We start from the raw sequence: 27,850 nt of genomic DNA, 5'->3' as shown, positions 1-27,850 counted from the left end.
TTCCTCTTTGATAGTCATTCTGTGTCTCATGAGTTAACCTGGGCCAACCAGTCAATTACCAAAACAAATTATGTTTATCCTCCCTCTTTTCATTTTTTTTTTATTATCGTGCAAGTCTTTTGTAGTTAAAAAGAAAGAGTACATTATGAAGTAATAAATGTAGTCAAATTATTAATGTCCAGTATTGTTTTTGGCATTTTTTAACGTTTTTGCTGAATGAAAAGATTACACACTTCTGTGCATGACTGTAGCAGATGCAAAATCTGATGATTGAACAAAATGAACACAGTGAATGTAAATTAATTGGATTAGAATAAAATAAAATGAAATAGAAAATGCAACTTAAATAAAATAAGATAAATGAAATGAAAATTTAAATGAAAAAAGAGGCTTGACCCAATCCTTAAGTTTAAGCTTTAATAACACTGCTTTATACTTTCCCTGTGGGGCCTGTGTTGTTCCCAATTAACATGGGATGACTTTCTGGGGACATATTAATGATTTGCTGATTTGCAGCAGGAAGGTCATGGGTTTGAATCTTCGCCTGGTGTCTTTCTGCATATAGTTTGCGTGTTCTCCTTGTTCATGCGTGGGTTCTCTCTGGGTACTTTGGTTTTTCCTACAGTGCAAAAACATGACTCATTACTCTGATTACTATTAACTGATTACTCTTAAATTGTGCTTAGGTATGAGTGTGTCTATGAAGACGCTAGATGATGATCATCTTGATGCAACAGCTATTGGTCAAAAATCAATCTTTCTATTTGCACCTACCTTGTAAGACATTATTGGAGAGGACCATTTCATTCAAACCTACTAGTTTTGGCCTTGGCTGCGTGTTGCTGCAGTTGTTAGCTCTGGTGCCTTGCAGCAATAGCATTGTAGGTTCGAATCCTGCATGGATTCTCTCCAGGTACTCCTGCTTCCTCCCATAATCCCAAAACATGTTTGGTGAGTTTTTCTTTCTAAATTTGCATGAGTAAAAAGTCTGTGTATGGTTACAAATTTTACATAAACAGACAAGAAAAATGTCTAAAAGTTGCACTGAAACAATCGAGAGCTCTAGTGAAAGGAATGTATGTGAAATGCAGTTCTGCTTTTTATTTAATACAGGCAAATTTTTTTCTGCAGTTCCATCTACTGTTTAAAATGAAAACTGCTGTGAGTGTTGTGTGCCTGAAGCAGCAGTTTTTAAAGATAACATCATTAATCTCGATGATAGAACTGACTTAAAAAAGGACGTTTGAGCAATATGGAGAGCCATTCCAGCCAAAATTAAATAAATAAATATATAGGGAAAATGGGCTGCACACTGTTGGTAGCACTGTTGCCTTGCAGCAAGAAGGTCCTGGGTTCGATTCCTGGCCGGGGTCTTTCTGCATGGAGTTTGCATGTTCTCCCTGTGCATGCGTGGGTTCTCTCCAGGTACTCGGGCTTCCTCCCACAGTTCAAAAACATGACTGTCAGGTTAATTGGTCTCTCTAAATTCTCCCTAGGTGTGAGTGTGTGTGTGAATGTTTGTTTGTCCTGTATGTCTCTGTGTTGCCCTGCGACAGACTGGCGACCTGTCCAGGGTGAACCCCGCCTCTCGCCCGGAACGTAGCTGGAGATAGGCACCGGCAACCCTCCCGACCCCATTAGGGACAAAGGGTGAACAGAAAATGGGTGGATGGAAAATAAATAAATAAATAAATAAATGAGTAAAATAAATAAATAAATGAGAAATTGGCATCTTTATTCCCATATTTTGCCTGACATGGCTCTCCATAAAGGACACATGAACAAAGGATAAATGAAAAAGGGATAAATTGATAAATGAAAAAGAGATAAAATGAAAAAGAAATAAATGAAAAAGGGACAAATGGAAAAGCGATAAATGAAAATGGGGAAATGAAAAACAGATAAGGAAAAATGTAAAAGGAAAAAAGAAAAAGGAAAATAGGGAAATGAAAAAGGGCCAGGCAGAAAGAAATCTGGGAATAAATAAATGTATAAATGAATAAATGTAAAAGGGAATAAAGATGCCAATTACCCATTTATTTATTTATTTTCCCTATATATTTATTTATTTAATTTTGGCTGAAGTAGCTCTCCATACTATTGTGATAACAGTTAAGACAGAATGATAGAAACTATTTATTACGTCTTTTTTAAGTAACTATTTAGCTGTAACTGCATGGCACAGTAATCATAGTTCCACCAACACAAATACTGCTCTTCAAAAATCATATCCATTTTTGAAATGGTTCTTTAGGATACAAGTCACATAAAAACTGTTATTTCTATTAGTAAGTAACTGCATTGAAGTAGAGTTTCAAATGTAATTGAATGCAGTTACTCTCATTGAACAAACTGGAGAAAACAGTAAAAAACCAAACAAAATAAAAACAATCCCGAATATTAGCACAGTTTAACTGGAATTTATTGTGACAACAACAGATGAAAATACTTATTATGACAAGAAATTTATAATAAAAAATGAGACAAATGCCCACCCCTGACAGAACCAGTGGTCTAATTGGTTCCAGTCTAAGATATTACACCCAGTAAATGGTTTCAGTTTACTATTCTGGACCCATGGTGCGCTCTGAGCACGAAGAGAGACACCTTTTTGAGAGATCTGGGGCAATCTGACTGAAATTTGGCAGCAGGGTTTCCACAGGTTCTGTGGAGACATCAGCTTTTTTTTTTTTTTTTTACTTGCAGTGGTGATCCAAACAGGAGATGACAGACCAGCATTGTGTGCAGCAGGAGATTGCGGGCAGGTTGTGCTCTGTGTGCGCTTGGCGTTTACCATGACGGTATGCCTCTAAAGATAATTTGATGATCTCTGTGTTTTGCTGCCAGGAAGCCCCACTACCTCCCCCGTAGCTTCCTCCCTCTTCCGATTCCTGTACTGATGTGGTAACTTATTAATTTCTGTCAGTCGGTTCTTCTGCCATTCAGAGATACTACCAAATCACATTATATTTGTCATGGGCAATGCACCTCCTAACAGAAGAAAAGAAAAAAAAGGATCAAAGATGTGCTTACAATCACCTCTGGATGTGGGAGGTAGAAGAGTTTGTGTGAATTTGTATCCTACAAATCTTAAATGGGGAACACAGAAAACAATCAGTGTCTTCTCTGTTTTCAAGATACTTCAGAAAGGTTGGTCACTACTTTTTTTTTAGAATTACAAGTGAGGAAAACCTGTTGTGGTGGTTCAGATGGACATTGCATATGGTACCAAACTAAAATAAACAATGATTTCGAAATCCCAGTGGCTGAAGAACCACAATACTATATTTGCTCATTAGTGCGTGTGTGGCAGAGGATTTAAAGCTGTCACTTTGTAATTACCTCAGCAAATACAGGCTTGGAGAGAGCTGACTGAAGTCTACCAGTAGGACAACCCTGGGAGAAAATAAGAAGTGACAAGCCACATAACACAGCGTGGGACATAAATAACTTTTAGGCCCTTCTCTCTCTCTCTTTCTCTCTTTTTCCTGGATGATTCTTCAAGGATTTTAAAAGAATGAGTGAGGGAGAGCTGAGCTGAAATGAGAGAATATCCCTTGCTTTCATCTTTAGAAGACATCCTTTCTCACTTGCTTTGATGAAAGCCTTTGGTTTTTTGGGGGGATTTATCCTCTTACATTAGATGTATGTGGTGTAACTTGCGTGCTCCGGTTCGTGCTCGACTCACACACACATTCACATGCGTTGTTATGAGGCCTGGCAGTCACCTATCTACGTTTCCTCACCAGAAGGCGCGTAGGTGGCATGGGAAGTTGGGCTTTGTGTGCCTGAGCATTTGAAGGACTTCTCAGAGCCAGCTCAAGTTGTAGGGCTTTATTTTCATCAGACCTGTCACCCAGTCCAATATCTGATGTGAACTCACTGTCGCTTTGACAGATTCAATCAAAGATTTACAGTAGATGAAGACAAAAACACATGTATCAATTTATTTATTATGTATTTCTTTTTACTATGGATTATCATTTTATTTCATATTGTGTCACAGAGTATTGGATTCTGTCGCACTGTCATATCAGCTCTCATTCTTGCCATGTGAAGTTTTGCCCACTTCACATGGCAAGATTTTAAAATTGTCAGGTGATTTTTAAAACTTGAGAGACCCCACAAAAAATTACAGATATCGTCACCTTCTTAAAATAATGGCCCAAGTCAAAAAGAAAAACTATTTTGGCTTTATTTTTGAAAGCTGGTCCTACAGAGTACAGAGTGGTGTACAGCTACATGGCAAAGACAGCACAACACACATAAACACATTTCACTTAAGTACACTCAGATGTCAGACGGTAAATCTAAGAAAACCTGTTGATTTGAGAGGAAACAAACATGACCGGCAATTTTAACAGAGAAAAAAAATAATACAAAGCCCTTTTCTAATGTAAACTGATGTTCTGGTGTGCCGTAGCAGTTGCTTTATCTTCTGTATTTTGCATTAATCTCTGTGCTTCTGTTATCACAATTACTGATTTCCTACATGTCACATTTAATAGGCTGCATGCTCGTTTGTCAGTACATTTATTCGGGCTCGTTTGACACGCTGGGATAATCAGCCAACACGATCCTACATGTTGAATATTCCTGATTTAAGGTATGAATATCTTATAAGAGCCATCACAATAATCTGGGTGTCTTTAAGATGTCAAACTGGATTTTTTTTAGATCATAAACTGATGTGATACATGTTTTTGTCTTCATCTTAATGTAAATCTTTGATAAGATTTGACATGGAGGAGTAGGGTTTTTTCCTCTCCATTTCCATACCTACATTCTTAGAAAAAAATTACATCAATTTGAATTATTTAACTAAAAGTTGTATGATACATTTTTTAAAAATGGGGCAAGAATTTACTAAGAAATTGAAATGATTAACGTTTGTAAAAGCATCGAATTTTAAAATAAATGCTAGCCACATTTCTCAAACCCCGATTTGCAGTAAGAATGTGAAAACCATTTAGCTCAACATTTTTCTTTCACTGAAATAACCCTCCACATTTTATGTCTGTTACATAAAACTTCAGCAAAAAATCCAAAATGATGTTTGTAGTTGTAAAAAAGTGAAATGTGACCAGGACAGTTCTGGTCTGTTTCTGGTACATAAGGAATGCATTGGTTTATTGTCTTTGTTCATGAAATCTGTTCAGGTTGTTGCTGTGCATTGTGTGAGTGTGAGCTCAGCTTTTATCACCGAAAAGGCCTTTAAAAGCGAATGGGGACTGGTGACACGTTTTCTAGCATCTTCCAACCCTGAGCATGTACATATCCACACAGCCACACACTGATTTATGTTATATCCTCTAAGCTTTATCAGTTTGCCTCAAGCTCTACACCACTCGTACCTTTCTCAAATTTTTTCCCTCTTCTCTCACAGCCTCCACCGCTCCACCTGGCTACGGTCCAGCTATGGATTGTTAATTATGGTTTGTACGTGATGCGCGGTCTTTCCTCCAAATACTGCAGCAACGTTCTTTGGCAGACATCAAAGTGTCGGCGTTTCATTCCACGGGGATTAGTGATGGGAGTGTGATAATGCTCTTGCCTGCTAGGCGAATTAAACGCCCATGGCTGGGTGCAGGTACCAAGAATCAAATGAATGCACAATCGCACCGGCGGTCATACACAGTGCAGAAACCCAAACAATAGGAGGAAAAAGAAAAGGCGCAGGTTTGACAGATTCAAACATGTTGAAAACACAATGAGACCAGCAGCCTCATTCCAGCGAAATGCACAGTGATTAAACTGCGGACTAAACATCCAAGCAAACTCTGGTCCCTTTCATCTGATTCCTTTCAGAGAAAAAAAGCATAACATTAGTCAGTGTGTCCATAGAGAGAGTCACAGTACATTGACTGTCCTTCACTCATCTCTCATCTCTCCCCCCATGGCAAATTGGATTTTTAAACGGCTCGTTTTTTTTTCATCATTCCCCCGCACTCATAATTGACAGCAGTTTTCTTTCTCACTGTCCATTTTCTTCTGCTTGTTTCTCTACGCCTGACCAGAAAACTTAATGAAAAAAAAAAAGAAAGAACTGTTGAAACATGAAAAAGTATTTTTCAGAAGTCCAGTTTCTATAGCAACTCTCGCCATAATTTGCACAAAGGACAAATGACAAGTGTTTAAAGGACTGCGGGGCATTTTAATGTTCAGTTTTTGGTATTTTTGTTGGTTTCTCGGCACACAAGTAGGTCCCGGGAGACGGGCAAGAAAAACAGACATGAAAGGGAAAATAACGGCGTCAGAGAGAGAGAGAGAGAGACAAAGGCAGTAGAAGCTCGTCCTTGGTGATCGATGCAGGCGCTGCTATCTGTTCTTGTTTCTTTGTCCACAAGGACGAAGGCGGAAAGGAAGAGGCAAAGTGATGCATATGAGCATTGTTGAAAGACCTTCTACCAAATACCTGATGAAATAGATGGCTTACAGTACAATTCACACTTTCTGCTCAGACACAGGCTTGATGACATGAGAAGAACAGATGTTCAACAAAAGAAAACATGCAAACATCTGAATTTCAATTTCCATGTTTACGCAAGACCAGTTTCCTCGTTATTTGATAGCCTAAATAATTTGAATCAGGTTTTTTCCTCATGTTTCGTAGCATGTTTGTATTATTAGTATCAAGGGATTAAAGGATAACTTGTAGACAGACAGATCAACAACTGCAGAAAGTTGACCTTTATTTCTCCTTGTACACTGGTTTAACAGCCCATAGTGGCAATGGAAAGAAAGGCAAAGATAAGGGTGGCAACAACAAGGGGGACGAGGGAGTCTGAAAGAAATAGTGGAAGAAGTGAGGGTAAAAAAAGGAGAGCATATAGGACCAAAAAAAACACAGCATTTAGAAAAAAGGTTAGCCTTAACAACAAACAAATATCTCTCTCCACCTGTAATCGCCTCCTGCAGGTCAGCCTCTGCCTCGCCTCGCTACAATCCCCCTACTAACACCAAACCAAGCCATCAAACAGCTTCTTGTGTCCCCCCACCCCTCCCTTTTTTCTGTTTACGCTCACACATAAGACCTTGATGTTTTTCCAATAATTGGCAGCAGAGGTTGACTTTTTCTTTCTCACCAACCTCCCCCCCTCCCTCCTACCCCTCTTCTTTTTTCTGTTTATCTTTTTCTCTTTTTTTCTGCTCTTCCTCTTCCTTTAGAGATGAATAGTTGGCCCAGCATCAAAGGCAGACTCCAGCCGGCCATTCTGACCACCACAAAGGGGCGTTGGGCGCTGGCGCGGGGCCAGGTGCTACACATGGTCACATGGGGACAAGCAGTGCAGATGGGCCCTGCAGAGGCCTTGTCGCCCTCCACCCCCACGCCTGCACACCAGAGGTCAGCAGCTAAAGTATCAGAGCGTGCGCTTCCTGTAAGGTGATCTTGTTGTGCAACTGATTCCCATTTGTTTCCTTCTGGTTTTTTTATGTGCTTTTGTTTCTCTTAGCCTGTCTGCTTCCTGGTGCAATGTTTCTTCATACACATCTTGTGAGCTTTTCTTCTGTTACTGCATTTTCTTTTTTTTTTTTTTGCTTTTCCAGAGCACAGATCTAAGACTTGGGCCGCCTGTGGAACTGAACCAGCTGAGGTAAACAGTTTCCCCTCAGAGACAGACCAGTGTGTATAAGTGTTAGAGAGGACCAGGCTGTAGTTTAGTCGAACATTTCCCCCTACCCTCAACAGTCCTTGTTCAAATATATAAACAGAGTCGCCGAGTCCAATGTGGCTGGGGCCAATACAAATAAATTTATGTGAAGGACACAAGAAGGTGGTTAGATAAAACAAATGAACAAGTCGCTGAACTCCAAACATGTATGTAATTCCGGGTTTGGTTTTCAGCTCCTTCAGCTAATGCGTTTGAAGAATTTCATTGAGAGAGCGGCAGAGACTGAGTGACTGAATCAATTTGGATTCTTGATTTCAGAGCAATTTTTAGATCATTTAACATCAGCAGGATCCAGTCAGATCTTTGCTGTTTTACCTTGTGTGAAATTTGGAACAACTAAAATTTTTGAAGTAAAAATGAGAACCAACACCATTTTTTATACACCTGCCTTTTGATTCATACATGTTTTTTATTACTTACAAACAAAGTGGTTAATTTTGCCATTTCTTTTATAGCTTTATGTATTTTTTTCAAGTACGGCACTAGTTTCAATGGCAATAGTGAATTAAAATCTGCAGTTCCTTACATTATGCTGCTTGTTGTATCGCCACAAACACTAACAGTAATGTATATTATTAGAATTGTACATGGCTAAAGACAAGTAGTAGATGATTGTGAGATACAATGAAAAGTTAATGGAGAACTAAAGTTATTTTCAAAAGAGAAAGTTTGTTGGAGAACATAATTGCACAAACACCATAATGAAAACCAATAAATACAGCAGAGGGCAAAGAGCGTAACCCTAACCCTAACCAATAGACCATTAGTTACTCTGGAGGAGCCACAGAAATCCACAACTTAAGTTGGTGAATCTGTCAAAAGTTGGTTGTCTACTACAACAGTCAGGCATTTATGTAAAAACCCATTGTTGAGAGAAAACCATAAAAAGTGCTTCCACAAGTCATATACGGCACACAGCTACTCTAAAAAAATGCCGCTCTGCTAATAAGTAACTTTAATACATTTCTGGCCAATATGAAATACAGGTCTAACACCGCACATTACCATGAACAGACAATCTCAACCATGAAACAAGATGGTGGTCGCATCATGCTGTGGGACAAGGAAGCTAGTCAAAGTTGATGGGACAATAGGCAAAGATAAATACAAGGCCTTTTTGACAGAAAGCCTGTACAAGATGGTGAGGAAGTTTATCTTCCTGTCTGAACATTACCATAAACACACAGCTACAATCACAATAGTATTGTTTAGATCCAATCATCATAAAGTATAATGATGGCCCAAAGTCCAGATTCTGTGCAAATGAGAATATATGTGTTGATGTTCGACCATTCAGTCTGTCTGAGTTTGGGTCATTTTTTGAAGGAAAGTAACTGAAAATGTGTGTTGAAGTGATTAGCTGGTGGAGACCATAATCTAAAAAGACTTGCGCTTGAAGCTAAATACAAATGCATGACCCACTTTTCAGATTTTATTGACAAAACTTCCCAATTTTGCACTACTTTCTGTTGGTCTCTCATATAAAATCTCTATAAAATACATTAAAGTTTGCGAAATGACAAAATGAGAAAAGTATAATTTGCTATCTTTTGGGAGAGGAAAAATGGAAACATGATGTCAAAGAGCAAACATGAATTTTGTTTTTTGAATAAAAAGAGGCAGCAGCAGTCATTCTCTTTACACTGCCTGTTGTTATGCATAAATCTTCAGCTTTCAGCCACATGTTTAAGATTAGATGTACTCTTCTGTGAGATAAAAACACTCAACAAAATTCAGGCTGATTCCCTGCTGTTTAACAGTTAGTTAACTCCATCCACACCCTCTCCTTTGGGGCTGACTGGGGACTGATAACAAAACATTTGCAGTGTGAATTGTATCCATTATAGTGAGGAATGATGTACCTGCAGTACGTTCATGTGTTGAAACGAATCAAAATAACAGGATGAGATAGCCTTCCATTAAATTTCTCTTAATGCGTCACAAATGTCGTTTCTGCCTTCAAAACACATCGGAAAAAATGAACTGACTGTTTCTCAAATATTCCTGTCAAAAATATCCATATATGTTCCTCTATGCTCACAAAAACCAAATCTGGATCCCAAATTTGTTTTTGCTATCCCAAAAAGAGAGTCTGTAAATCTCAATTTTTTGGGAGATTTACAAACTTTGATTAAAGTGCAATCTTTCCTGTTAAAATATTATAATTTCCATTTTTTTGCTGCTTGAACCTTGATTAGTGGAGCCATGAAGTTATATTATCTTTTAATTGTCAGAGTCTCCCTTTTTAGGACTTAAACTGTTAAACAAATGGTCCTGAGGAAACTATTACTAGTACTGTATATACAGTACAGACCAAAAGTTTGGACACACTTTTCTAATTCGATGGGTTTTCTTTCTTTTCATGACTATTTATAAGGCAAGAAATCCCACTTATTAACTTGACAGGGCACACCTATGAAGTGAAAACCATTTCAGGTGACTACCTCTTGAAGCTCATCAAGAAAATGCAGAGTGGGGCGTGCTGTGGTGGCGCAGGGGGTTAGCACGCCCCATGTTTGGAGGCCTTAGTCCTCGACGCGGACGTCGCGGGTTCGACTCCTGGTCCCGACGACCTTTACCGCATGTCTTCCCCCCTCTCCTCACCCTCCTTCCTGTCTGCCTACTGTAGAAAAAATACGAGCCACTAGCGCTGCAAAAACTCTTCGGAGAAAGAGTTTTTGCAGCAGGCCACAAATGGAAAAAAAGAAAATGCAGAGTGTGTGCAAAGCAGTAATCACAGTAAAAGGTTGCTACTTTGAAGAAACTAGAATATAAGGGGTATTTTCAGTTGTTTTACACTTTTTGTTTAGTGCATATTTCCACATGTGTTATTCATAGTTTTGATGCCTTCAGTGTGAATCTACAATGTCAATAGTCATGAAAATAAAGGAAACTCATTGAATTAAAAGGTGTGTCCAAACTTTTGGTCTGTACTGTGTACACACATATATATACACTGCTCAAAAAAATAAAGGGAACACTTAAACAACACAATATAACCCCAAGTAAATCAAACTTCTGTGAAATCAAACTGTCCACTTAGGAAGCAACACTGATTGACAGTCAATTTCACCTGCTGTTGTGCAGATGGAATAGACAACAGGTGGAAATTATTGGCAATTAGCAAGACGCACTCAATAAAGGAGTGGTTCTGCAGTTGGGACCACAGACCACTTCTCAGTACCTATGCTGTCTGGCTGATGTTTTGGTCAGTTTTGAATGTTGGTGGTGCTTTCACACTCGTGGTAGCATGAGACGGACTCCACAACCCACACAAGTGGCTCAGGTAGTGCAGCTCATCCAGGATGGCACATCAATGCGAGCTGTGGCAAGAAGGTTTGCTGTGTCTGTCAGCGTAGTGTCCAGAGGCTGGAGGCGCTACCAGGAGACAGGCCAGTACACCAGGAGACGTGGAGGAGGCCGTAGGAGGGCAACAACCCAGCAGCAGGACCGCTACCTCCGCCTTTGTGCAAGAAGGAACAGGAGGAGCACTGCCAGAGCCCTGCAAAATGACCTCCAGCAGGCCACAAATGTGCATGTGTCTGCACAAACGGTTAGAAACAGACTCCATGAGGATGGTATGAGGGCCCGACGTCCACAGATGGGGGTTGTGCTCACAGCCCAACACCGTGCAGTACGTTTGGCATTTGCCAGAGAACACCAGGATTGGCAAATTCGCCACTGGCGCCTTGTGCTCTTCACAGATGAAAGCAGGTTCACACTGAGCACATGTGACAGACGTGACAGAGTCTGGAGACGCCGTGGAGAGCGGTCTGCTGCCTGCAACATCCTTCAGCATGACCGGTTTGGCAGTGGGTCAGTAATGGTGTGGGGTGGCATTTCTTTGGAGGGCCGCACAGCCCTCCATGTGCTCACCAGAGGTAGCCTGAGTGCCATTAGGTACCGAGATGAGATCCTCAGACCCCTTGTGAGGCCATATGCTGGTGCGGTTGGCCCTAGGTTCCTCCTAATGCAGGACAATGCTAGACCTCATGTGGCTGGAGTGTGTCAGCAGTTCCTGCAAGATGAAGGCATTGAAGCTATGGACTGGCCAGCCCGTTCCCCAGACCTGAATCCAATTGAGCACATCTGGGACATCATGTCTCGCTCCATCCACCAACGTCACGTTGCACCACAGACTGTCCAGGAGTTGGCGGATGCTTTAGTCCAGGTCTGGGAGGAGATCCCTCAGGAGACCATCCGCCACCTCATCAGGAGCATGCCCAGGCGTTGTAGGGAGGTCATACAGGCACGTGGAGGCCACACACAATACTGAGCCTCATTTTGACTTGTTTTAAGGACATTACATTAAAGTTGGATCAGAGTGTAGTGTTATTTCACTTTAATTTTGTGTGTGGCTCCAAATCCAGGCCTCCATTGGTTAATAAATTTGATTTCCATTGATGATTTTTGTGTGATTTTGTTGTCAGCACATTCAACTTTGTACAGAACAAAGTATTCAATGAGAATATTTCTTTCATTCAGATCTAGGATGTGTTATTTGAGTGTTCCCTTTATTTTTTGAGCAGTGTATATATATATATATATGTTTGAGTAAAATTAACATTTTTCTTTTATTCTATGAACTACTGAAAACATGCCTCCAAAATTCCAAGCAAAGATTTTGTATCTATTTGCAGAAAAATAGAAATGGTCAAAGTAAAGAAAAACATACAGTGCTTTCAGACCTCATATAGTGCAAAGAAAACAACCTCTTATTCATTTAACAACAATTGTTTTAACTCAGGAAGAGGTCAGAAATCAATATCACTTACTTGCAGTCAAAAATACAGAAATAGTTTTTCATGCTTTATGTGGAACTGCACTACATTTTGTCCCACTCTGGAATTTTGGTGATTTTCTGGATTTATGCTGAGGTTGAGACATTTAAGTTACTGCGTAGTTCCTGCTCCACTAATTTGGTGATGTGTAAAGACTTTTGAGATCTTAAAACATTTTCCTTTTACCTACTCTGCCACTTCATAATCATGCTCTACCTAGTTTTTCCTTTTCTTTAGCCAGGTGTTGTACTTTCGTGAGTTCTTGATCAGTCTGTGCAACGTCCATTAGTGCAACAATGGCTGTATTTAAATGTTTGCTCGAGTTTGTTATGGTCTGCTTGAGTTTTCTACGGTCTGTCCATTAAAACCCCAGTAAAACAAATCCTGGTCTGTGGTAGCAACATGACAAAATATGAAAAACAGACCAAAATATACGTTGGCGACACATTCACTCTCTGTGTAATGGTAAAAGAGAGAGACCAAAAAGCAACCATTCCTGTCAAATTTGTCTGACACAGTTTAAATTTAATACACCCTTTGCTCAAAGCATAGGTGATGTAAAATGTTAAACAGTCTACCGGGGGTGAGACAGTAACTACTCATGAACTCTTTAACGACACCATGTACAAGAAACAATCTCTTTCAAAATATATAGATTCACTGTACAGTTTAGGTAATGTCACCCCATACAGAGAAGAGGTTAATAAAAACAAGTAAATTAATCCCCAAAACAGACTAAACCACCATGAAAACGTAGTTCCAACTTAGATAATAGCTCACTTACCACAGAAAGCTTCCTAATTAAAAAAGCAGAGAAAATGCTAATGAAGTTACCTAAATAGGGTCAACTATTGGGTTGCTCAGCTTCTGAGGTAAGATCTTTGCTGTTAGAAAAATTACGAGCAAAAGCAGACTGGTGTTGTTTTTCTATAATAATGGGCATTATTTTCACTTTTATGTGTTCCTCCTACAGAGAAAATAGGCCTGATCTCTCCCTTTGTGGTTGCTCCAACTGTTCACTTCCACCGCCCACACAACACATTTTCCCAGGCAACAGTGTTCTTCCAAAGTTTACACACAATAAATAACGCTATGCCCAAAGCAGTTAGCAGTGGCCCCGCTCTCTCCCGTTTCCTGGCTGGAGTTGAAATGAAATGGTAATTTTGACTTGAGGAGGATTTCAAAGGGATGGCCTCCACTTTTCATCTTGATGCATACCACGAGCTCGCCGACACATTCACGCTGGGATTTAAAAAGGGAAAAAAGAAAAAAAAAAACTAAGAAGAGGAGAGGAGAAAAAAAGCAGAATTTTAAGGGTTTTTTTTTCTATGAACTTTTCTTTCTTTTCTCCTGCCATCTCCCCAAAGATAGCGAGATGTAACGTTGCTGAGATCTCTCCCCCCAGATGGACGGCATTTATATAAACAACCACCCCCGGTTCAGGGATCGTTTGATTGATGTGTCATTGTCCAAAGATTGTTTCCAGGCATTTGAATAGATAATTCAGCATTTGATGTAGACATTTCTCTTCAAAGGGCCAGGGGGCAGATGTGGGGGTAAAGCAGAGGTGTCCTCCATCTCCCATGCTATTTTTGCATCCAAGGCTTCAGCCGGCTTCAGCCGTCTTCTTCTCTGGGGAGATTGACTGACACTTGAATCGTTCGACTCAAGATTATAGCGCAGTTTCCAAAACTCCTTCAGAGAGCTGCCTGAACACTCTGTTATGCAAATACCTTTGTCTCAAACAAAAGAACAGTGTAAAGATGCATCTTGTTTTTGTTTGTTTTCCAGGACTGCCTACAGTTGGATTCCAAGGTTGGACCATGACCAAAAGGAGCTGAAGGAGGATTTTCAGAACATTTTTCAGTATCTTGGCTTCCAGGAGTGAAAAATGGAGTTTAGGCATCCAAAACAAGGTATGCACATCTTCCACTCAAAAGAAACCCCCTAAGTTCCCTCGTCACAGTGTTATCAGGCTCATCCATTTGGCACTGCAATACCAGGGGTACACTACGCCGGCGCAGGCCAATTACATCCCATTGTCAGGAAGTCATTAGGGAAAAGTCAAGTTGACAAAAGCTTGGTGAGAGAAAAGAAAGCAAATAAAAAAAAAAATAATCAAAAACGATGTGATGTCTTCATTATCTCCCAGCTCTGCAGCCTGTGTAGAAAAGGGCCGGGGTTAATTACTGCTGATTACACGTCAGCACACCAGGCTCAGCGGGCGCAGAGATCGCTTAGAGGGGGCCACAGAGACCCGGAGAGGAAAGGATGAGGTCGTTTGCAGACAATGATGTGAAATGAGTGTCAAGTGGTCCTCCTTGGTGGGTTCAGCTGGTTGGGAAGCAGATGAGGAATGTAGATGAGGCACCAAAATGGTGGAGTAAATCTGCCGGGGTGTGCATGTGTGTCTCTTCACTGCAGACCTTCGTGGTTGCTGTTTTTGGTGCTTAAAGAAATGCTCTGCTTGTTGTTAGAGAGAAACATGTCGACATAAGGGGCCTGTTTAATCTGATGCCACAGCATCTCAAATAGATTTAATACTGCTCTTTGACTAGGCCACTTGAAAAACATTCTCTTAGCTTTTTGAGCCTTTCATCTAGATTTGCAAGCTTCTAGGGTTACATCTCTACATGTTTTGAACATCTTAAGACAAAAATATTCTACCTACTATTCTTTCCTTGTCTTGCTAAAGAAAATCAGCCTTACAGCATTATCTAATATCTGTCTAACAACTGTTAAATTGCCACTAGACCACTGAGGAAGGATTTTTGTCCCTTTCTTCTTTGCAGAATTTTTTTTAATCAGTCACAATGGAGGGACTGTGAACATGAGGAGGCCTTTTCTAGGTTATGTCACTCTGTCTCAGTTGCATTCAGTTCTGGGTTTTCACTAGACCAATTCATCAAATTCACCCAGAGGTGGAATTGCTGGTGATTTGAATTATCTGAATATTTGCCTTCAGGATTTTCTGGCAGAGAGCAACAATTGCAGCAAGATCACCAGAACGTTATGCCTGTGAGCAGCCCCAGTCAAATAAACCATCGCTACTCTGTTTGCCTATTGGTTTAATATTCACTTTCTAAAATGCTGTTAGTTTTACACCAGATCTCAAGTTCCAAAAATATTTGCTTTGGTCTCATCAGTCCACAAAATAATCCCCCAAAGTCATCATAATTTTTTTTTTTTTTTTTGACATAAGATGTATTTTTGTGTTCTTTTTCGCCAGCTGTGGAATATTTTGTTACTCTGCATTAAAAGTACCATTTAAAAGTAACTTTGGTCGGCTGGTGACTCCTGGGAAGGGTTCCTGTGGTTTTATGCCTAATTGAGAGACTTTGTTGCTTATCTGTTCTTTAGGTCAGGGCATGAGGTTCTGTTTTAGATCTTTCTCATGTATTTAAGTGTTTTCTTGATTAGGTGTGCAGTAATCAGGCCTCATTCAGATTGCTTTTTTATTATAAATGAAATCATTTGAAAGCTGCTTTTTGTATTTACTCATGCTATCCTTGTTTTATAATGAAATTGATCTGATCATATAAAACATGTTAGTGTGACCAAACAGCAATAATAGAGTAAATCTATAAAAGGGAAATGTTTTTTTTCATTTCATTGCTCACGGAAATTTTGATTGAGAAATAGGCAGAGTATATTTAGCTCCGATGCACCTAGTCAGAAATATATTTTCTTTTTTATCACAAAGTCTCCGTAGAGGCAAATACATCACTCTTACGACAGTTGGAAAATCTGATTACAGCTGCTCCAAGAGACGAGATACGGATCTGAAGAAACCGAAATTCTGAGCTAAACACTTCCTCTCCTTTCAGATGCTCGCCACCATCAACAAGAAGGTTTGCTGATAGGTCACCAAAACAATTTACTTGTGTAAAATACAAACAAACACTCAGGCCACCTCTGGGTTAAGTTTGTCTTTGTTGTGTGAATTGTATCGCTCTGTTGCGTTTGTAGCCAAAATAACAGCGACAATAGCGGTGTTTGAGACGTGCGGCAAAGCAGGCAGCCGAGGGCACAACGTCGCAAACCTTCTTGCCGCTTGCAGAGCAAGGGCTGCTTTGTTTAAATTTCCCCAGATCAAAGGGTGCAATGCAAATTCCTGCAGCTTCCACGACGCCATTTGATGTTTGAAGGAGCCAAATTATTGCGGCGATTACAGTAGCCGTGCACAATCGATGGAGCAGTCCAAACAAGCTCTTTATTGTGGCTCTCAATTAGCGGTGTGACATCTCAGCACCCAACGTCTGAGAGGCGTCCTACAATAGGAGAGGCTGTTTGGGCTGATAAAGTGATTTGGCTTGGTGGGGTCCTTTCATCTTCACTGACAGCGGGGTATTCAAGGCTTCTGGGTATTCTTTCTCCACATCCTCACGCCTCGCCTTTATTGTGACAATAGCGCCACTGTGTTTAGTGTCTCAAAACTGCCACAAGACTCTTTCTCTGTGTGTAACTACCAACTAGTTGCCTCTCAGGCGGGCTGCTGTGATGAGGATCATTGTTTAAAATGAAATGATCAGCGATGTCCTGAGACGCAGTCAGTTAAATGAACTCCTGTTTCTGTTGCAGCAATTTGTGACTATGTTCACAGTTGGCTGCGGCATTCTGATACCATCCACGAAGTTGGTGAAGGCAGCATTATTGTTGTTGCTTGTGTAGTCGCTGAGAAGCAACTACATGAGTTGAAACGATAACTTTGCCCGTGGGAAGGACGGAGAACCAGAGGATCAGGTTCAGCTGATAACACTTTGCATTCTGCAGGCGCCAGTGACGGCTCTGATGCCTCATGTTTGATTCTCTCTTTCATGTTCTGCCTTCACTCTCGGTGTAAGCAGCATGGGTGAGGAGGAGGTGAAGCGATGGCGAGATGACTACAGAGGTTTACAGAAACCGGGATTTGATGCTTCTCTGTCAAGCTGATGGACAGAGGACTAAAGGGATGTTGGTTTTAAAGCGCTGCAGGCTCTCACAGCAGGCTGCATCACTGGCAATAATCTGAAGAAAGTGGTTTGCCTGCAAAGAAATGCTGCATAAGAAAGCTATAGGCTGTATATATATATATATATATATTTTTTTTTTTTTAATGATTGTAGATAGAATGACATGCGGTTAGGATAAGGGTCATACTAGTTCAAAATAATTGCTTAAATAATAGTCTTTTTTCACATTTCGTCACATTGCAACCATAAATGTAATCTGGGGATTATAGCTTTAAAACCAAAAACTGGACATGGCTGTGAAGTTGTTGGAAAATGAATCATGGTTTTCAACTTTATACGTACGTGGATTTGTATTCAGCACTCGTCACTCAATGATTTATAGAACCTCCTTTCACTTGCAGCAATTTACTATTACAGTTGTGAGTTTATTTGGGATGTCTCTACAAGCTTTAAACACGAAGAGACGGCTGAGTCCTACTGTCTGCAGCGCATCACCGCACATTAATGTTTAAGTTTTACCTAAAAAATAAAAGAAAAAACCTTAATTCGATTTAGGTCAAAGCGATGATAAAACATAAATAATGCTTCGATCGAAGCTGTTGCACTGTATTTCCAGATCTGGCTGAGTGTTTAGCGATGTTCTCATGCTGGAATGTAAACTTCTACCACAGTCTCAAGTATTTCACAGCTTCTAGCAAGTTTTCTCCCAGGATTACCTCGTATTTAGCTCCCTCTTCCTTCCTACGCACTCTGACCAGCATTTACATCTCTGATCATGAATGACATTCCCAAAGGATGACGCTACCACCACCGTGAGATTGTAATCTAACACTAATAAACTCAGTGTGTTAAAGGTCCACCAAATGTAGGTCAAACATTTCATTTGAGCTTTTAGCACCTTCTCCCACATGTCTGCAATATTCTTTACATGGCTTGTGGCAAATTTCTGAAGAAAAGTCTACTTGCTACCTGAGCCGTGGATCTCGGGAGCTCCTCCAGAGTTACAGTGGACCTCTGGGCTTTTTCCCTTATCAGACAGACATGTCCTAATGTTCTTTGAAGTGATGGTACTCTGAGATGTTAGCGTAGTATTGTTGCCTAATCTTCTCTAAAACTTTCCAATACTTTATACTTGGGTGCTGTGTTCCTTGATCATCTGTAACTCAGCTGTATATGTATGCTGAGATTAAATTACAGTTATTTACTAACTGGTTGACTTCTGGTTGCTCTGGAGTTTGTTTGTTTTTTTTTAAAAACTATCAGAGTAGCTGAATACAAATGTACATCACACTTTTCAGATTTTATTTTTAAAACACTTTGAAAGTAAGCATTATTTCCTCCACTTCAAAGTTAGTCACTACTTTGTGTTGGTCTGTCAGATAACAGACACACACACAGCTGACTGCAGATCGGCAAATTAGTTACTTAGACTAAAAAGAAAACTAAGATAAGTGTATCTTCTGCACACACATCTTTTCTGGGACACGTAGTGCATTCAAAGAAGATTATTAGAGCTTAAAGACTTGGAATAATAAAATAAATCTCTGTTTTAGAAGGAATGAACAAAGTGTGGGGTTAGTGCTAATTTGTCAGAACTAGGGTTTGAATTCAGTTTACTCGGAGTTATTTTCCTTCATGAACTGTCTACGTTCACCTGGTCCACGATGTTCATTTCTCTGAGAAAATCCAGCAGTGCTCCCGCCTAAGAGAAACATGCAACACTAATAGATTTAGTTTAATTGCACATCAGCTCGCAAAAGTGCCTCTGTTTTCTCTCGGCCGTAAAAAGGCTTGGTGTTTGTTGTCGGTTCAAGGCTCTCTGAAGGATATGCTGGCATCTGTAGGGTTCTGGCAAAAGGGGGAACCTGTGGTGCTGGTGGGTGAAATGTTATTGTTTGAAAATTGTGCAAACAGCTCTCACAATGCCGCATCCATGAAAAAAAAAAACAACAAAAAAGCAAAGACAGAGCTAAAAGGAAAGAGAAACGGGCAAAAAAAAAAAAAAGAATGAGAGAGATCAGGAAAGAAAAAAGTCTTGTGAAGCTTTGACTGACGACTTAACAGGCGAAACCGAATTTGTCTTTTGCCTCAAGATGTCAGATGCCTTGCCAGTGAGTGAGGGAGAGAGATGGAAAAAGCACACCACAGGATCTCTCCTGTGTCTTTTCTCGCCCTTCTCTTTTCTCCTCTAGTTTAAGACAGCTTGGTAAATGTGAAAACATCAAAGGCCCAACACTCAGAAAGTACACTGTTGTTCCAGTAACCACATGAAACAGAAATGGAGAGAGATGGAGGACTTCTTGGAGAGATAGAATAAGTTTTTTTTTCACCCGTCTTGCATTTAAATAAAGACCTTATGGAGGAAATCGTCTAAAAAACAGGATGTTAGCTCTTTTATCTCTTCGCTTCGAAGTCCACTGCGAGGCTAACCAACACCACAACAAAAGCAGTGGTGGCTCGTCCTGCGTAACAACACGTCCGACTCCTCCACAAACACAGCTGATGGGGGCAGAAATAGAGCCGGGGAGGTTTGTGTAGCTGCAGCTCTGACTCATTGTCATTAAGAACAGCTCTCTGTAATGGATGCTAAACTTAGACAGGAGTGAGCTCTTGCCACAGACATTCCTCACGTGTTTAAAAGAGGAACAAAACGAAACAGTCCCGAACTCAACAGGCTTTATTCATGCAAACTCTTATCTCAACACAGAGACCACCCAGGACTGGCAGGTCACTTCCCACCTTTGGTTGTGAGTGTTGTGCAGGCTTTTCACTTCATACATGCATCTGTGAATGACTGCATTCGCTCTCTCTTTCTCTCTGTACGCGTGTGCTTCCACCTCCCACCATCTGGGTCCTGTTCGGAAAGATTTTCTGTAGAAATCACAGTCACGCCGTGGTAGGATTACCACTGTGAAAAGCAGCACCTGGAAGAAACTCCGTGCTCCTTCTCCCTCTTTTCCTCTCAGATGCTCAAAGAAGTTTCTGGCTTCCCAGCTTGAGGCGCAGGATTTGTTTTTGACCTACATGGGCGTCCTCGGCCTCGCGTTCTCCTCCAAAGAAGCGAGAGAACACATCTGAAATTCGCACTCAGCTGCATCCAGCAAGGTTACAGCGTTTCAGAAGATAAACAAGCCCATTTCTCTCTGTCTCTCTGCATGTGTGTGTGTACATGTGTGTTGGTGGGGAAACGCATCAGGATATGTTTACTTCATATAAATATATATATACATTAAGCATCTATCATATTTTCATTTTTTTATTACGGTGAGCCAAACCATGGATGATTATCCGTACTGAGATTTAAGCCGATGAAAGAAGGAATTGAGTAATCCTGGATGAAAACTGAGTCTGAGCATCTCCTCTGAAGATTTCCCATTAGAAATAATCTTAGTCCAGGATTAGCCACAATTAAAACTGTTTTTGATGTTCTCCATACACACACAAAACACGAGTAGTTTATTTATTTTCAGCATTGAGTGACGCTGTACATTTGAGGAAATTGCTTGAGCATCGAATGAAATATTGGACTGAAGATTCACATTGCAGCTATGCAACATTTATCTCTTCCAAATCCTTGGTTGCAAAGATCTAACATCCTCTGTAATCCTCTCTGTAATTTAAGAAAAATGGGATTTATGTTGGTTTGCATGCATCGTTTTAAAGGAAAAGTAAGTTCATTTACATACTGTCCCAGTAAAAATGAGCTAAATATTAAACTTGAAACTTCAGTAGCTTCGAAGTTAAAATTGAAGTTATTCATATCTCTGGCCGATTTAGGCTTAAATTAATTGATTAATTTTACAAACATTTTGTCTTTTTGGAAGTAATGCTAATATTTTTGGAGTGACCCAGTCAGACCTAAATATTAGGGTGATGGAACTGAGGCCTTCCAACCTCAAAAGCCTGGTAATTAGAAAAATGCCAGTGCACACCTGGTCAGGAATTTAAACAGAGGTTTGATTTCTGTGATGCCAAAATGATTTTCAACGACTATTGAGAGGGATATGACTCGTTTTGAATGTACTTTGATCTTATAACATGCAAATAAAAACAGATCCATTCCTTTTTTCAAAACTGGTACTCCTTGTATTGTTGTATTAGAGGTGCATGCTTTCTGGCTGGTTCAAGTACTGAAAATCTGTTTCCTATTCATTAAATGCGTCAAATCTAAAACCTCCCACAGTTTCCGGCTCATAAATGAATCACCCAACAACATGTACTTTGATGTAGTTTGTTTTTACTTTAACAAAAATCAGATAAATGTTAGGACCATAAATTTTGTTGCATAAATTCAAATTTAATCTTTTCATTCTCTGTTGGATTCAACCTTGTACCACTGTCTTAGAATCTGCAGCATATCTTTTCTCTTTTTATGTTAATGCAATAAAAAAAATTAATTGGCAGGTAAGATTAAAAAAGAAGAGAGATCTAAACCAGGAAGTAAAAAACGTTATTATTTAACTTCATATTTTCATTGCCAAAAATATTGTCAAGCCAAAGCGTAAATTGTGAGTAACATTAATCTCATATCATCAGACCCAGGACAATACTTACCAATGTTTTGAGAAAGTTACAGATACACGAAATACTGTATTTCCTGTACATCCCTTGTAGATCTGTCAAATGCAACAGATTGATCAGCTTTGTGAAATATTTGTACAACCAGTCCAAAGTTTGAACTTGCTCTTATCGTAAACCTTAAAGAAGATAAAAGCAGTTTTGTTTATTCATTTTAAAGGTACAAAACACAAAAAAAGGATGACACAGTTTGCCCCCATTGCCAAATTTTGTGTCTTTTAAAAATCCAAACCAAACTTCTGATAAAAAGGTAAGTTATATTTGCATGCAGTTTTCACCATTTTTGCAAAACAATAGCTACATCCTGACTGAAATCCTTTTAAAGAGGTACAATTACATCTAATAAGCCACTAGGGGGACTGAGTTTAAACCGAGGTGCTAATATGAATATGTCTGATGTTGCATTAGGTTATTGCCTGTGTTTGGTATAATCCTGTAAAGCTATAATGGTTTACTAACAAAAATAATAACTTTTGTCAATCACAATTATGGAATTGATAAAGGTTTGAAAGCCCTGTTGTCCTAATATATAGCAGGTTATAATATTTGAATGTAGGCCTAGTGCACATATAAATCTGTCAGAATATGTGGAAGTAAAAGTGATATAACTTGTGAATGTGTGGAGAACTGTAGGCTATAAAGTAAATAATGCAGTGTGGAGGAATACAGTTAAGTGTGATTGCTTTGTGCAGGGGGAGTTGAGTAGCGTCACACATTATTCATCTGTAGTCAGGGCTGTGGGTTCAGAAAATATTCTGGATTATGCAGCGCTTACAAGTCCTGTGACTGTTTTTATCAGATGCATCACAGTAGTTCAAAGCTCCTGCTTTTGTCCTTTTTCTATGTGCATGAATGTACATTCTTTTGCTAACAAGCCTCTGTGTCTTTTATATCCATGTTGCCCGAACTCTCGACTCCCCGCCTGCCCTCCAATCTTGACCCTTTGACCCTGCACTCCGTGCCTGGCAGCACCAAGCCCCTGATGTCAGCGACATCGCTCATCGCAAAGTGTCCACTGCCACCTCGAGCCCTACTGTCCATTGTCAGGCCAACTGTGAGCGTCCTTGTTCTCGCGAAGGACAGACGCTGGCGCGGCACGCTTCCTCTGTAAATGATGAAAGAGGGTGGGAGAGTCGGGCTGAAAGCGCAGGCCTTGTTCGTTGGGCGCGCTGGACGCCGAGCTGATCGGAAGGCGCCTTTCTCCCTCGACAGTAACTTCTGTGATCTGCCAGATAAAAAAGGAGAAAGAAAGTGTTTGATGTCTTGATTTGAATAAATACCCTGATGGTAATCGTTTTATAGTCTTTGTGCGAATGTAGGAGTGCGTACCAGCACATTTATTTTGTCTTTATGACTGTGACCTAATTATTAAAATGTAAGGATTTATTGTTGCATTTTGAAGAGTGTTTGTGACCCTCGGGCTGAACAATAAAGACCAGCGTGGCTCCTTAACCTCGTTGACTGGCTTGAAATCTTTTTGACATCATGAGCATCTATTTGGGCAAACATACAGAGCACATGATTCAATCACATGCAATCGATACGGCATATTTCCCAGAAATACTGTTGATCAGACCACATTAAAGTGGCAAAACTTTCAAAAACAAGGGTGACGCATCTTCAGCAGCGTTCTCCTGACATTTTACAGCCTAAGTCATGGTGACCTTGTGTTTTTTCATGCATGAGGCACATATTGTGTAAGTAGATGAACAGATCTGTGTGCATTTCCTGGAAATTCACAGGGATTCACATCTGGAGCAAATTCTTTTTACTGCATTTTAAAAAGTCAGGAGGGGGGAGTGAAAGCTGAAATGAACAACAGCAGCTGAGTTGATGTGGTTGTACACAAACTCTCCTCTTATGGTAACCTACAAATATCTTAAAGGTGAGCTACAGGGCCCTGCATCAGTGTTCAGACCGCTCTGACCTTTCCACTTTGTGTCACGTTACCAACACAAACCTCAATGTGTCTTAGTGGGATTTTATGTGGCAGACCAACCCTAAGTAGTGCACAGTTATGAAGTGGACAAATAAAAATCTGAAGGAGCTTCAGCCCAAAATGAATGCTTAGTGGAACCTTATTTCACTGCAATGTTGCTGGGAGTCTTTTGGAGCTGGTCTTTAACACATTCGCACATTCTTTTCTCAGCGTTGCTCAAGCTCATGCATTTTGGATGGAAAAAATCTGTGAACACCAATTTTCAACTCTGTTGCATTTCAGTCTGGACTTAAAGTGGCTAATGTAAATTGATCCAAACTGTTCCTCTTTTGCTCTGGGTTTGCTGTTAGAGTGGAGGAAAAACTTGGTCGCAGAATGATCACAGCATGATGCTGCCTCTACTGTGGGGATCCATTTGGTTTGGGTCATGTGCATTGTTGGTTTTGTGCCACATATTATGACCCAAAAAGTCACATTTTGCTCTCATCTCGCCTGAGCACCGTAACAGACGGCTTTTAATGGCTTTCTTTTACTGATAGCTGTTTTTTGTCACTAAGCTATAGAAGCCAGGTTTGGTGGGGAGAACAGTTGCTCCGTTGGTTGATTCTCCAACCTGAGCTCGCGGATCTTTGCATCTCCTCCAGAGTTACAGTTGAAACCAGAACTTTACACATACCGAATAAAGCAATACATGCAACTTTTTCTCTCGCCGACCGAAGTTAAATCGGACCAAACCAAAGTCGGACAGAACTGGTGAAACCGCGTCAGGTTTGTAAAGTGCCTGGGTTAGGGGTAAACCTTTTCAGGTCTAATCACAAATTCTCTATAGGATTAAGATCGTAGCTTTGTGACTGGCCACTGCAAAACATTGACTTTATTGTCTTTGATCACCTTTATAAATACTTTGGCAGAATGCTTAGGCTCGATGTCCAATTGAAAGACTCGTTTGTACCCAAGCTTTAGATGTTGTGTCAGTATTTCTACATTATGTTCTTTTCTCATGACACCATCTGTTTTATGAGGTGCACCAGTTTCTGGTGGGGTTCTCAGGCTTATGAAGGTTCCCCCCTTTTTTGTCCAAAAGAAATAGAGGTCATTATGGCCAAACTGTTCTACTTTAGATTCATCTGACTACAGGACATAAATGAAGATATTTGTCCCTGTGTGCATTTGCAAAATGCAGTATTTCCTTTAGAGTAGTGGCTACATTTCATTCTGCACAATGCCTCTATCAAACCACGCCTGTCTTGACTGGGGAGTCAGTTTGAGTGGAAGCTCATTGTAGATTTTACAGCTTTGTAATTCTCATTATGTTCTCAGATGATAAATTGATCAGGCTTCTGTGAGATGTCCAAAGCTCATACTGTTGTCTTAACTCTGCTAACTCTCCTGCTAATATTCTCCTTGACATAATTGCTTTGTTTATTGGCCTTAGTGATGCCGTTTGTTCTCTAATGTTCTCCATGAAATTGTTCAAACAGAACAGCTCTATGCATGTGCATGCCATGTTTTTCGTGCACATCTTCGTGTTGGTCTATCATATGAATTCCAAATAAAATGCATCTGAATTCGTGCTTGTAATGTGAGAAGTTATGAAAATATTCAAAGGATGAAGCTACCTTTGCAAGGCACTGTACTAAAGATGTGGTAAAACAATAATTTTACCTTACAGAACATTTTTTTGTTCGGTCCCCTCCACTCTGGTTTAATTAATATTGGTGTTTGATATGTTTGATCCGACATGTTTGTTTGATCATATGTTTTACCTTAACCGGCTGAGACAGTTGGGTGTCTTTTGTCATGTAAATTCAACATTCTGTGGCCTGCTTCCTTTGAAGGATTGCAAAGGCTCAGACAGACCTAGACTGAGACTTTTCTGAGGAATTCACTGTAGGTGTCACACACACAAATCCTGCTCCCTTCTTGTCAAAAAAAAAAAAAACTACCGTGCTTCCACGCCATATGGAGAATTGCCCCAATTTCTCTTCCTTTATATCAAATACAATCCTTTTCAAGTCAAGCCTTTTGTAGCATATACCACATGCGATTTAGGCTCTTGTGCAGCGCAGCAAACTTTGTGACTTTTTTGATTTCGCCACGAGTTGTGTCTGACAAGTTTCCATCACTCACTTTACAACCTCACTCCCTCCCTTCCCCTCTCCCTCCATCACAAAAGAATATTTTCTTTTCCATCGATTGATTAGCATACATCAAGCCCCGTTGTTACCGCAAAGCTTCATTTGAATCTTCTGTACCTTCCCCACGTCTTTCAACCGCCAGCTGTCAGCCACATCAACGCAGGCGTGCTCTGCGCCACACAAAGTTAAATTGAAGCGCTCTCTAACACTATATATAGATAAAATGTCACTTCCATCAAGAGACGCGGTACCTTCGAAGTCGTCAATACAGAGCGCTTCATCACGGGCAAAATAACTTTGAAATCGGAGAAGAGAGTGAAGATGAAACAACTATTCTCTTCTTTCCACTTTTGTGCTTGAAAGAGGGGGAAAAGAGAGATTATTTTCTAAAGTGGGTAAAAGCGTTTTAAGGGGCCTGTTTTTTGATCTGTCTGTCCATCACGGAAAACGAAGAACACCTCCTGTCGCTTCTGATCGTTAGGTGTCCTCAAAGTGTCTCAAAGTCTCTTTGTTATCGCTGAGTGCGTCGATTAAAGGGAGGAATATTATTTATTCATTTTGCCATTGAGCAAAAGGAAGAGATCCGAGAGCTTAGCGCTCATTTTCGTCAAACTCCTGAGGTGAGGTGATGAAGTCAGCTCTCTTTTGAGAGATGAGCCGAGTTGAGGTAAAAAGTTGTTGAATTAAAGTTTTTTTTTTGCTCGGCACATTTTTATAAGGTCTCAGTTTTGTTTTTGACAAAGTAAATGCTGTTCCAGATTTATTAAACAGTTGAAGTGAAATTTAGTCTAAAATGTATTACTTGGCTGCAGGCAACACAAACACATCCTCACCATGAAAAACTAATAACAGCATAAATTCAAAAGGATGTATTGAGCTGATTTAAGGTGTGTGGGTGATTTTCAATAAATAATATCATCAAAAAGTTAATTTATTAACTTAATTTGTTTAACAGTTTATTGGCAAACTCATCCATTGCCACACTGCCTGCAGTTGCAGGGTTGCAGGTAACTTTCTCCAGTTATTTGTCATGTTTGACTCCAACACAGAGACACACAGGACATCAAGCACTCACTCACACCTACAGACAATTTGGGGAGTCCAGTTAACGTAACAGACCTTCGACCACACAACCAGAGGGAGAACTACAAACTCCATGCAGAAAGACCCCAGGTCAGGATTCAAACCAAGGACCCTCTTGCTGCAACTCAACAGCAGTGCCAGAGAGAGTGGGGTAAGCCCAGAGCATCAACAAACCACCGTACTTCACTGTTGGTGTTTCAGCCTATGCTTCATTCTCTCTTCTCCAGACATATTACCGTTTCAGAGACCAAAAGGTTTCAGTTTCGATTCGACGTTCTTCAGAACAGCATTCTGAAACGTACTTGCTCTGTTTATAAAGGTGTGAGCCAACTGGAGCTGCCTTTGCTCCTGTCTTTGCATCGGCATTAGTAAACATCTTGAAGGTCAGGCATGCAGCAGCCCTTTATCAAATTCAACATGTTCCTTACTTTGTGAACTGAAACCTCAGTGGCTGCTGCTACCAAGCCTTGCTGCACGTTCTTTGCAGTAAGTCAAGGGTTTTTAATAGGGCTGCACCGATTGCAGTTTTCTGGCCGATCGCAAATTAGCGATCTTTTAAAAAGCTTAACCTGCCGATTCCAGTTTCAGCCGATTCAAATTTTTTTGTATGATATGTTACTCAATATAGCAAGACAGTTGTTGAGTCGGCAACAGTTGGGTCACTACTGTTAATTGTAAACATGCAGACATAAGATGGAGGGCCGGT

The 27,850-nt window shown here is 40.2% G+C and overlaps 1 long non-coding RNA gene across 1 annotated transcript in view; it reads left to right on the top strand.

Moving 5' to 3' along the window:
* The window catches only part of LOC116719802 (uncharacterized), a 65,706-nt gene that overhangs the window by 24,791 nt on the left and 13,065 nt on the right, over positions 1–27,850 (top strand). Inside the window, exons 3-5 of the long non-coding RNA XR_004339267.1 lie at positions 7,168–7,345; positions 7,549–7,595; positions 14,246–14,370. This is a non-coding gene — a long non-coding RNA (uncharacterized LOC116719802). The remainder of the gene's footprint in view (positions 1–7,167; positions 7,346–7,548; positions 7,596–14,245; positions 14,371–27,850) is intronic.

Source organism: Xiphophorus hellerii, chromosome 5 (genome assembly GCF_003331165.1).
Source record: "Xiphophorus hellerii strain 12219 chromosome 5, Xiphophorus_hellerii-4.1, whole genome shotgun sequence".
Lineage (NCBI taxonomy): Eukaryota > Metazoa > Chordata > Actinopteri > Cyprinodontiformes > Poeciliidae > Xiphophorus > Xiphophorus hellerii.
This window is presented reverse-complemented; position numbering and strand designations above follow the sequence as displayed.